Here is a 12,468-nt window from a genome sequence, read left to right on the forward strand (position 1 = left end):
GTTTGTAACTGATCCAGAACGCTACGGCACGAGTTACGGTTAATGCGTTTTACTAATTCCCAAACAAAATCAGATGCAACGGTATGAAGATTATCTACTGTAGACCAATCTCTGTGATCATATTAACTGAAGACGTGTCGCCGAATCGCGTCTTGTACGAAAGGTCTACACCTACAGTACATCTTCATCTATGTTCTTCAAAACATCGTGAAGTGCATGCCTAAAGGTACTCCCCATTGTACCACTTAATAGGGTTCCTTCCCGTTCCATTCACGTATGGAGAACGGGAAGAATGATTGTTTGAATGCCTCTGTGCTTGCAGTAATTATTCTAATCTTATCCTCAAGATCCCAATGTGAGCGATATGTACAAGATTGTAGTACATTCCTAGTGTCATCATGTAAAGCCGGTTCTCGAAACTTTGTTAATAGACTTTCTGGGGCTAGTATACGTCTATCTTCAAACGTATTCCAGTTCAGTTCTTTCAACATCTCAGTGACACTCTGACCTGTGACCATTCGTGCTGCCCTTCTCTGTATACGTTCAATATCCCCTGTTAGTCCTGTTCGGTACTGGTCTCACACGTCTGTGCAATACTGTCGAATCGGTCGCACTAGTGATTTGTAAGCAACCTCCTTTGTAGACGGATTGTACTTCCTCGGTATTCTACCAATAAATCGAAGGCTACCACCCGCTTTACGCACGACCGGAGCTATGTGATCATTCCATTTCATATCCCTACAAATTGTTACCACCCACGGCAGTGACATATTGACATTATAGTCAAAGGATCCAGTAGTGATTGGCTAACGCAGTGTACGAAAGGTGCGTATTTCGTTTTGTGTGTCTTGTTTTTTGGGTGGTTATCATGTCTGATGAGCCACCACATAAAAGAGCCAGAAACAGGACTCGGGATCCAAACATATCTTGCACAAAGGCCAAACAAGGAAATGGAAGTGAACTGAGCGTTTGTTGCGGTAGCTTGGCAATGGCGGACGGTTAGGGCATGACGTTGCGCACTCTGTTTGGGGAAAGACAACCCCAATGAGTGAAGTCTCAACGGTCAAATAATTTTAATCAGACTATAAGGCGTTGCAGCCCTATATGGTGAGTGGCAACCTATCCTTTTCATAATATTAATGTTCTCCCTGCGCCGATTAATAATATTGTCAATAACACTGTGGTTTGGAACGTTGGACGATGTGATGCGATAATTGCTCTGCTTTCTACGAAGCAAAAAGAAAGAAAAAAGCGGATGAAAAATTGGTTCAAGGAGCGTCAAAGATCAGTCACGAGAACATGTTGAGAAAATTAAGCTTGAACGAATACAAAGAATATCATAACTTTTTGTATGCTGATGGTGCAACATTTGATACATTACTGGAAACAGTTGTTCCCACACATAGGCATCTCCATATATAGGCATTTGCCCCCCCCCCCCCCCCCCGCTCCACTCTCTTGGTATCTGGAGTACGGAGTGTTTATTCATTACAAAATTATCGTACACCTCTAGAAGTGATTTCGCTAAATCTCTCGTTTAGCCAAATGTAGCACTATGTAGCTGTTCGCAGTGAGACAATGCTGTATAATTGCTGGTTGTTTTTAAAAGTCAAAGTAATGTTTGTGTAATAAATACTGAGTGGGTCACCATCAATTCTCTGTGTTACATGTTGTTTGCGCCATCTGAATTTTTTTTTCTTTTTTCTTTTCACGACGTGCCTCAAAGCTAACCAACTCATTTATATCAGACATTTCACTTTCAAAATCTTGCGCCCCCTGGACGAGTTTCTGTGGACGCATATATCCCCAGGATCAGATGATAAAATACTACAACGAGACACAATTCCACCATGTCTGCACTTATCCATTACGCTACGACACCTAGCCATTGGTAATTCTTTCGAATACTTGTAATGTACTTCCCTCACATTAAAGTATTTGAGACATAGTTAGGGAAAGGCGTGCACTAAAGGATTATATTCGCACAGGTAATGTACACACACACACACACACACACAATATCTATATACTATATATTTATCTATAATCTTGATTTAATTAATCTCCGTGGTTGTTCCTTGTATTTTCTGAGTAACAAATAGTACGATTCATTCTTAACATTCTTGTCTTTGGTCTCATTTGCTCTGATGACCCACAATGCCAGTAACTTATACTTTTCGATGCACTCTAATGATAACGCTTTGAACTCATTTTGAACACAACAACAGTGAACAACGATCACAAAAAGTTATCCAAAGTTTTTGGCATGCGAGAGACTGCCGAGGATATTGTCGATACTGCCCACAGACGACACAATATCACTAGACAGTGCAATATATTTCAAAACTTTTTGATGTGCGCAACCTCTCAGTCTCACCCCTACATGTTAAATATTGATGCACATTCAGAAATACTGCGCAGTAGTATTGACCGTGTAGTATGACGGAGACAGGCAACACAGTAGTCTTCTACTGGCATCCTCCAGACATAAAAACGATGATTCGTCTGCATTGATGGAATTACTCAGTTGTCGTTGCTATCAATTTTTATACTATACTAGCTTATATCCCGCTTCTCCTCTCGCGTAGATTTTATGGTTTTCTTTAATAGAAGTTTTATGTTTTTCAGAAATTGCAATACCTTCTAAACTTTCCACGCTTATTAAGGCAATAGAAACATGGTCTTTTCCAAATGTACTTACGGCCACGATTCTGGTAGCTGGAGTCTAATGTTTTTTGTAAATTATAGAGCGCAGCAATCAGTCGTCCTTTTCTTTTGCAAGTTTTATTACGCAAATCCAGATTTCGGCTAGTGCCTAGTCATTATAAATGCACAATTTGCTAATCTCTATGCATGTTAGTTCCTTGTTGTTCGGCCATAGAAACAAGATAAGAGTATTCAAAAAACTGAGACTGATGCCCGAACAAAAGGGAACTAACATGCATCGAGATTAGAAAATAGTGTATTGATAATGGCTAGGCACTAGCCGAAATCTGGACTTGCGTAGTGAAACCTGCAAGAAAACGGACGATTGATTGTTGCGTTCTATAATTTGTAAATCACATAACAGTCCCTCGTTGTTGTTGTTGAGGTCTTCAGTCCTGAGACTGGTTTGATGCAGCTCTCCATGCTACTCTATCCCGTGCAAGCTTCTTCATCTCCCAGTGCCTACCGCAACCTACATCCTTCTGAATCTGCTTAGTGTATTCATCCCTTGGTCTCCCTCTACGATTTTTACCCTCCACGCTGCCCTCCAATACTAAATTGGTGATCCCTTGATGCCTCAGAACATGTCCTACCAACCGATCCCTTCTTCTAGTCAAGTTGTGCCACAAACTTCTCTTCTCCCCAATCCTATTCAATACTTCCACATTAGTTATGTGATCTACCCATCTAATCTTCAGCATTCTTCTGTAGCACCACATTTCAAAAGCTTCTATTCTCTTCTTGTCCAAACTATTTGTCGTCCATGTTTCACTTTCATACATGGCTACAATCCATACAAATACTTTCAGAAATGGCTTCCTGACACTTAAATGTATACTCGATGTTAACAAATTTCTCTTCTTCAGAAACGCTTTCCTTGCCATTGCCAGTCTACATTTTATACCCTCTCTACTTCGACCATCATCAGTTATTTTGCTCCCCAAATAGCAAAACTCCTTTACTACTTTAAGTGTCTCATTTCCTAATCTAATTCCCTCAGCATCACTCGACTTAATTCGATTACATTCCATTATCCTCGTTTTGCTTTTGTTGATGTTCATCTTATATCCTCCTTTCAAGACACTATCCATTCCGTTCAACTGCTCTTCCAAGTCCTTTGCTGTCTCTGACAGAATTACAATGTCATCGGCGAACCTCAAAGCTTTTATTTCTTCTCCATTGATTTTAATACTTACTCCGAATTTTTCTTTTGTTTCCTTCACTGCTTGCTCAATATAGAGATTGAATAACATCGGGGAGAGACTACAACCCTGTCTCACTCCCTTCCCAACCACTGCTTCCCTTGCGTGTCCCTCGACTCTTATAACTGCCATCTGGTTTCTGTACAAATTGTAAATAGCCTTTCGCTCCCTGTATTTTACCCCTGCCACCTTCAGAATTTGAAAGAGAGTATTCCAGTCAACATTGTCAAAAGCTTTCTCTAAGTCTACAAATGCTAGAAACGTAGGTTTGCCCTTCCTTACTCTAGCTTCTAAGATAAGTCGTAGGGTCAGTATTGCCTCACGTGTTCCAAAATTTCTACGGAATCCAAACTGATCTTCCCCGAGGTCGGCTTCTACTAGTTTTTCCATTCGTCTGTAAAGAATTCGCGTTAGTATTTTGCAGCTGTGACTTATTAAACTGATAGTTCGGTAATTTTCACATCTGTTAACACCTGCTTCCTTTGGGATTGGAATTATTATATTCTTCTTGAAGTCTGAGGGTATTTCGCCTGTTTCACACATCTTGCTCACCAGATGGTAGAGTTTTGTCAGGACTGGCTCTCCCAAGGCCGCCAGTAGTTCCAATGGAATGTTGTCTACTCCGGGGGCCTTGTTTCGACTCAGGTCTTTCAGTGCTCTGTCAAACTCTTCACGCAGTATCGTATCTCCCATTTCATCTTCATCTACATCCTCTTCCATTTCCATAATATTGTCCTCAAGTACATCGCCCTTGTATAGACCCTCTATATACTCCTTCCACCTTTCTGTTTTCCCTTCTTTGCTTAGAACTGGGTTTCCATCAGAGCTCTTGATGTTCATGCAAGTGGTTCTCTTATCTCCAAAGGTCTCTTTAATTTTCCTGTAGGCAGTATCTATCTTACCCCTAGTGAGATAAGCCTCTACATCCTTACATTTGTCCTCTAGCCATCCCTGCTTAGCCATTTTGCACTTCCTGTCAATATCATTTTTGAGACGTTTGTATTCCTTTTTACCTGCGTCATTTACTGCATTTTTATATTTTCTCCTTTCATCAGTTAAATTCAATATTTCTTCTGTTACCCAAGGATTTCTACTAGCCCTCGTCTTTTTACCTACTTGATCCTCTGCTGCCTTCACTCCTTCATCCCTCAAAGCTACCCATTCTTCTTCTACTGTATTTCTTTCCCCCATTCCTGTCAATTGTTCCCTTATGCTCTCTCTGAAACTCTGTACAACCTCTGGTTTAGTCAGTTTATCCAGGTCCCATCTCCTTAAATTCCCACCTTTTTGCAGTTTCTTCAGTTTTAATCTACAACAGTCCCGCAGTGCACCCATTTTCCGAATGGAAGGTAACCTGATCCATTGTTTTTGTTAAACATGCTATCTGCGTTCCTGCGGTGATTTTTCCATTGACGCTTTCATCTCCTAAGACACATTTCTTTGTATCTAGCAAAGAAGTGGAATACCAATTTTCATAGATTTAGCTTCAAAATTTTTTTTAACATAACGAAATATTTTCTTAAAGATTTTGATCCCAAATTTCGCTCCCTTAGGTGGTTGAATTTCCAAAAACACAGAAACCGAATCTTTTTATTTTTAAGCGATTCACCCACTGTCAATAATGCAAATTTCGAGAATCTATCCTTAGTGACTTGGGCAGAGCGACAATGCGTCAGTGAGTCGATAACAGACTTCCTCGACGACACCTACAACGTGCTGACATGAGGAAAGTTTCCAACCGATTTCTCATACACAAACAGCAGTTGATCGGTGTTGCCTGGTGAAAAGTTGTTGTGATGCCTCGTGTAAGGAGGAGAAATGCGTACCATCACGTTTCCGACTTTGATGGTGAGCTCAACGACGAACCTACGTGCACGAATGGCAAAACGTCATTTTTTCGGATGGATCCAGGTTCTGTTTACAGCATCATGATGGTCGCATCTATGTTTGGCGACATCGTGGTGAACGCACATTGGAAGCGTGTATTCGTCATCGCCATACTGGCGTATCACCCGGCGTGATGGTACGGGGTGCCATTGGTCACCTCTTGTTCGCATTGATGGCACTGTGAATAGTGGACGTTATATTTCAGATGTGTTACGACCCGTGGTTCTACCCTCCATTCGATACCTGCGAAACCCTAGATTTCAGCAGGGTAATGCACGACCGCATGTTGCGGGTCCTGTACAGGCCTTTCTGGATACACAAAATGTTCGACTGCTGCCCTGGCCAGCACATTCTCCTGATCTCTCATCAGTTGAAAACGTCTGGTCAATGGTGGCCTAGCAACTGGCTCGTCACAACACGCCAGTCACTACACTTGATGAACTGTGGTATTGTGTTGAAGCTGCATGGGCAGCTGTACCTGTACAAGCCATCCAAGCCCTGTTTGACTCAATGTCCATGCGTATCAAGGCCGTTATTACGGTTAGAGGTGGTTGTTCTGGGTACTGTTTTCTCAGGATCTATGCACCCAAATTGCGTGAAAATGTAATCACATGTCAGTTCTAATATAATAAATTTGTCCAATGAATACCCGTGTATCATCTGCATTTCTTCTTGATGTAGCAATTTTAATGGCCAGTAATGTAAATACTAACCAAAACAGAGGTGACAGAAGATCTTTTTGAATACTCATCATGCAAATGTGGGCATCGAGGGGCTCCACTTAATACACATTTACAAACAATGCTAGCGTAGTTGTCAGCTTAGAACGACACCTCCTCTCCAGCGCTCGATATTTCCCCTGCAGACCCTGTCCACAATCCCCACCACTAACGCTCTCCTGAGGCATACCCTGCCGATTACGCATCTACCGGCCATGCGGCTATGCGCACTCTACTTTTGTCGTTCTTGCTACCAAGTGGGGAATTTTTGATAGACCTCTGAACGCATCTCCACTACTTGCCGAAGATGTTATAGAAGCAGGCTGTGTGTTACGCATTTTTGTATGTGATCGAGATGGGTTCACATTTATGAGGCCAGAGGCAATTTGCAAAAAATATAAGGTCACCTTGTTCAAAATCTCATTTATTTCAATAACACTTTCTATGCTCAATAGTTTAATAAAAATGAAAATGTGGAATATCCAAGTTGTTAATTATTTTGTTCTTATGACACTAATTGTGATCTTCTTTGCAACACTTCTGCTTCCGGTGAAAACCTGGAAATGCCTGCCTCCCATGCTTTAATCTTCTCCATGTTATTTGAAAAGCCTTCAGACTCCACGTTACATATCGATGGATGTTTTTCAACTTACGTGAAATCCTCTGTATTCACTTCCATCTCTAGCCAAAAGTATGACCCACACGACTGTGTTAACAAATAACGGCCAGCAGCATTCCCACCAGGTCACGAGCCGACGGTTAACATGCTGGGTTACCCTCTTTCTCGCCGGTTAGCAGCGGCACAGAGCAGGGTCAAGTGAAGGACGCTACTGTGCTTAGGAGATGATTTTTTCTCCTGTTTGATCTAGGCCGCTATTACGGTTGACACAGCACTTACGCTCACACATATATGGGTAGCAGCTCTCGTTAAAGCCGCGACCACGCCGCGCAAAACCAAGGAAAGACGTTCGTTCGGCGCTGCGCGGCGCATCCAGTGTCGACCACAAAACCGCCAAGCTCTGCGCGACAGCGGAGAAGTTCCGCGCAGCGGCGGTACATCAAAGGAAATGGTTCATTCCTTTCTTGTTTTCCATTTTTATTGACACGCGCCTGCGCACGCTAGAACATTGCTGGGCGCTTACGAATACTCTTCTCCATCGCAGCGGCGCGGTGCGTCCGTTGTGGACACGGCAAGATGGGTAAAAAGAATCACACCTCTTTTGAAAACTGAGAGATAAGCGATGATAAAGCTTGAACACCGAAACATATTTAGCATGCGACCGCTAGTTATCGACCGATGTAGATGCATTCCCACCAGCTAGGTGGCATGCATCAATACTAGAGGCGGGTGTATTCGATAGGTTTTTTTGAGCACAGTTATTACACAGAAATTCATATTATTACATCCCACTTTTGTAGGTAAGTGTTATTAACTGTAGGGTCCAGGTCAATCAGTCACTAACTATATTTAGAGTCTGAAGCGCTACACTCCTCGGCCCTCGCCCTTTCTTGCGCCATTTTTATCTTTTCTTATTGGCATTTGAAGCAGGAACGAAGGAAGATTAGGATGTAACATACCGCCGACGGCGAGGTCCTTTGAGATGGAGCTCTCAGGAACCATTCCGGCATTCACCCGAAGTCTTTTTGAGAGAGCGCTGAAAACTAACGTCTCCATGGCCAGACGGGGTTTTGAACCACCATCCTCCGGAATTCGAGTCCACCATCGCCAGCCACCGTGCCCCCTCGCTTCATACACTGGCATTTGAAGAGATCTCATACAACCAGCTTTCTTCTGTTGATAACACATGGTACAACGCTTATTAAATGAACATTTAACAACTTGTTATTAGTTTTACTTGTTATTAGTTTTACATCATCCGTCTGAAATGTTTCTAGACATATTTTATTAGCGACGACAGGACAGTAACTATGGTGGTAGGTTGAACTAAAAGCTGTAAATAACATTTGTGCATTCGACCAGTGAGTTGTGAGCAGAATTAACTAAAGGACACGCCAGCGTACTGCGTCAACTTTGCTGTGTCACTAATTGCACTGGAACACATCTCCAGATCAGCTATTCACGACATTCTCCAGCATGTTTTCAATAAGAGAAAAGTGTGAGCAAAGTTTGTCACCCACATCTCGACTCCCAAACGAAAACAGTGACGCGTGGACACCTGTCACGACTTGACTGAAATGCAAAACGGGAACAATTCTTTTACGGAAATAATCATCACGGGTGATGAGACTTGGTGTCATCGACACGGACCTACCACAAACTGCAGTAATTTACACGTAGGGCCAATGCTTGGGCGACATAACAGACATTCAACCGAAAGTGACACGTGAATTGTACTACATGCCCCAGAACACAGAAGGATTTTTCTTACAGAACGAGATTTTCTCTCTGCAGCGGAATGTGCGTTGATATGAATCTTCCTGGTAGATTAAAATTGTGTGCCGGACCGAGACTCGAACTCGGGACCTTTGCCTTTCGCGGGCAAGACTTGGTGTCATCGACACGGACCTACCACAAACTGCAGTAATTTACACGTAGGGCCAATGCTTGGGCGACATAACAGACATTCAACCGAAAGTGACACGTGAATTGTACTACATGCCACGTTGTATGAACGTTATAAGCGTTATAGTCAAGTGAGGGGAAACTCTTTAGCACACCTGAAGCATAAAAATCGACATTTTAACTTTCCTCTCCTCTTTATTAATTCAGTCTCGGAACTTTATGGACTGATGGGGGACGCACAACACTGGTCGCTTCACTTTTAAAGCCGGATTTCCAAGTTGACCAGAAATATGTATGACAGCGTTATCTTCTCCGATAAGAAGTACGTTACTGAAGCAGATGCCAATTAATGTGAGCGAAGAAGATTTGGTCGGAATCCTCCTCTTCATAATATCATTAACCGTGGATGATGTAAGACCGATGCGGTACCTAAGTTCCATGAAGCAGTACTGATTGAAGGTCAGAGTTGCAACGATCGTTCTGAAGCTTTCTGAAATTTGGCAGTTGTTACGCCGATCCATGTATTTATCCTTGAGTCACAAACATACAAACATACGTTCTGACAGTTACATCAGGAAATATAAGGTTGGTGCATAAGGTCATAGCGTTCTTGTTTTGCATATAAGTATTCGAGTTGTTATGGGTTTATTTATGTGTGTTCGCTGTTGTTATATGAGTTTACAAATTGTTGTCATATGGAGATAGTGAGAGGGGCTGTGGACGATAGACGCTAGAAAATGGAGTGGCAAATGGACAAATCGGAACATTTCCGACGTTCTCTTCTGTCTGAGTTCAATACAGGAGCGACAGCAGCAGAGGCAGCCAGAAACATTTGCGCAGTGTATGGGGATAATGCCACACGGAGCGAGGTGGCGCCGTGGTTAGCGCACTGGACTCGCGTTCGGGAGGACGACGGTTCAGTCCCGCGTCTGGCCAGCCTGATTTAAGTTTTCTGTGATTTCCCTAAATCACTTCAAACAAATGGTTCCTTTGAAAGGGCACGGCACACTTCGACTTCCTTCCCCATCGTTCCCTAATCCGATGGGACCGATCACCTCGCTGTTTGGTCGCTTCCCCCAAATCAACCAAGCAATCAACTGGACAGAACACGACAAGTAAATGGTTTTCTGGCTTTAAGGAGGATCGTTTTGACATTAGTGACTCTCTATGTTCAGGAAGACCGACGGGGTTTGGTTAAGATCGTTTAAAGCATTAACCAACAATGGTTCACGTCAGTGTCGAGAACTGGCAAATATGGTGAAATGTGATCATTCCACCGTATGCTACATTTTCGTACAATGGGAACGTTCAGAAATCGAGTGCATGGGTACCGCATGCTCAAGCCAAAATCACAAGAATCAGCCGGTGGTCGTTTGTGCATCTCTGTTAGCTCGTCATCAACTGGCTCGTGAACAGCAACGGCCATTCCTGCATCGTTGTTGGTGACTGGTAATGATATATCTATGCTAACGTAAGGAAAAGAAAGAAATGGTTGAACCAAAATGAAGCAGCGTATCACCGTACAAAGACCTGCGCCCATCCACAAAAGATAATGTTATACATCTGGTGGGACAGCGAAAATGTGGTGTCCTAGGAATTGCTTCACAGAGGTGTAACCATCACTGCTGACATGTATTGTCAACAACTAAGAAGTATTGCAGATGTATTCCAAGAACAACGACCAGAGAGACTGTGTGAAGTGATGCTGCACCGCGATAACGTCCACCCCCATAGTGACAGACCAGTGTTTTTCATCCTGTGGGTCGCGACCCCCTGGCGGTTCGCAAAGCCTTGCTCAGGGGTCGCAGTCACAGGAGAAAGCAATTGCAGCATGGCTGGCAATGTATGTTTCATGACGATCATCTGCTATGGTATAACTGTCCCACGGAAGAGGCAAGGTCTTGTGAAAGCACCTTGCAAATTCGCTCAAGTTCAGATCTGGTACTTTGTAATAATGAATACGAATTTAATTTAAACCTTGAAACACGTATGTAACGCAGCAGCGATGGCGAGGCATTGTAGCATCTGTGACCAGAGAGTATGCGCTTGACCGCGCGAGTGTTGCGAGCGGTTCTCACTCTGTCTGTTCAGTCGTTGCGAGTCTGTCAGTCAGTCGTTGCGAGTCTGTAGCTCTGTCTAGTTGAGAGCAGTACTCTGTCAGTAGTCGTCGCGTGCTGTACGCTAATAGTCGTCATGCAGAGCGGTCGGTCAGTAGTAACAGCCCAGTGCGGTTGTATGATGTAGGCGGTCGGCAACACTGGTCAAGATGGTGAATAAGGTATACCATTAATTAATATAATCATTAGATAATGTAAAAATTTATTTATTGTAATTATTCTCCAACAAGTTCCCTAATAATAATTTTTATTTCAAAAGCATTTTTTCAAAAATTTAATTTTTTATTGAACTGAAGATCTCGTTGCACTTCCCATTTCATTCCACTTCTTTTGAAGAAAAATTTCACTAGAATCACAAAAAAAAGAGAATATTATTATTTGCAATGCAGTTCCTCCAAGCGGTGCGCAACAACAAGAGCAGATATGTGACATCCATTTATTCTGAGGTAAGACTTTAATTCTGATTGTTTTACACAGGGCCAAAGACCGATATTTCGGTTTAATTGTATTTTCTTGTCACTGAACGGACTTTAAATTTTGTGAAGAATTTATATTTGAGTCAGATTGCGATTATCAGCTTTATTGTCATTAAATTTAATTGCAGGGAGGTTACGTTTGGACGTTTGGCTCCTATTCATTTAATATTTCTGTCATTAAAATTTTTGTGGGGAGGTTACACTTGGCGACACCCAGTCCAGGATCGTATTTCGTTGAGAGTCTTTTGAGCGACAGTCAGATATCTGCTCTTATTTGCTTAGATAATTAGGATTTGGCGCAACGCTTTTAATAATATTGTGACTTTCTTTCTACAGGTCAACGGCAATTTGCTGCTTTGTTGTATTTGTGTGTTGCTTTTGCATTGTGCTTATTTATTTTGTGAATAATTTTGACTATTGTTAAAATGCCGCGAAAGACTGTGAATAGTGTATCGCGAGGTATTATGAATGAAATTACCGACCCAAACAACTTTGGCGATAGGACATGCGACACGCAGTGTAATGATGACAATCCTGCGTTCACTGACAATCAATGCATTCCAACCACTAGTGATGACTTTTACCCTGATAATGAACAAACAAACTCAATTGTCTCGTCTGTTAATTTGACGACAATTGATGACGCAGAACGCTCTATTGTAATGAGCGCTGCCCAGCTTAACACACCCGATTCGGAAAACTCAAGTAATGTACAGACAAATCTGTCTAATGAAAATGAACAGATCACACAAAGTAGGACAGATTTATTTAATTCCGAAACAATGACTGATAATGTACATTTGACTGGCAAACCTTTTTCTAAAATGCAGAATGACC

Source organism: Schistocerca serialis, chromosome 4 (assembly GCF_023864345.2).
Source record: "Schistocerca serialis cubense isolate TAMUIC-IGC-003099 chromosome 4, iqSchSeri2.2, whole genome shotgun sequence".
Lineage (NCBI taxonomy): Eukaryota > Metazoa > Arthropoda > Insecta > Orthoptera > Acrididae > Schistocerca > Schistocerca serialis.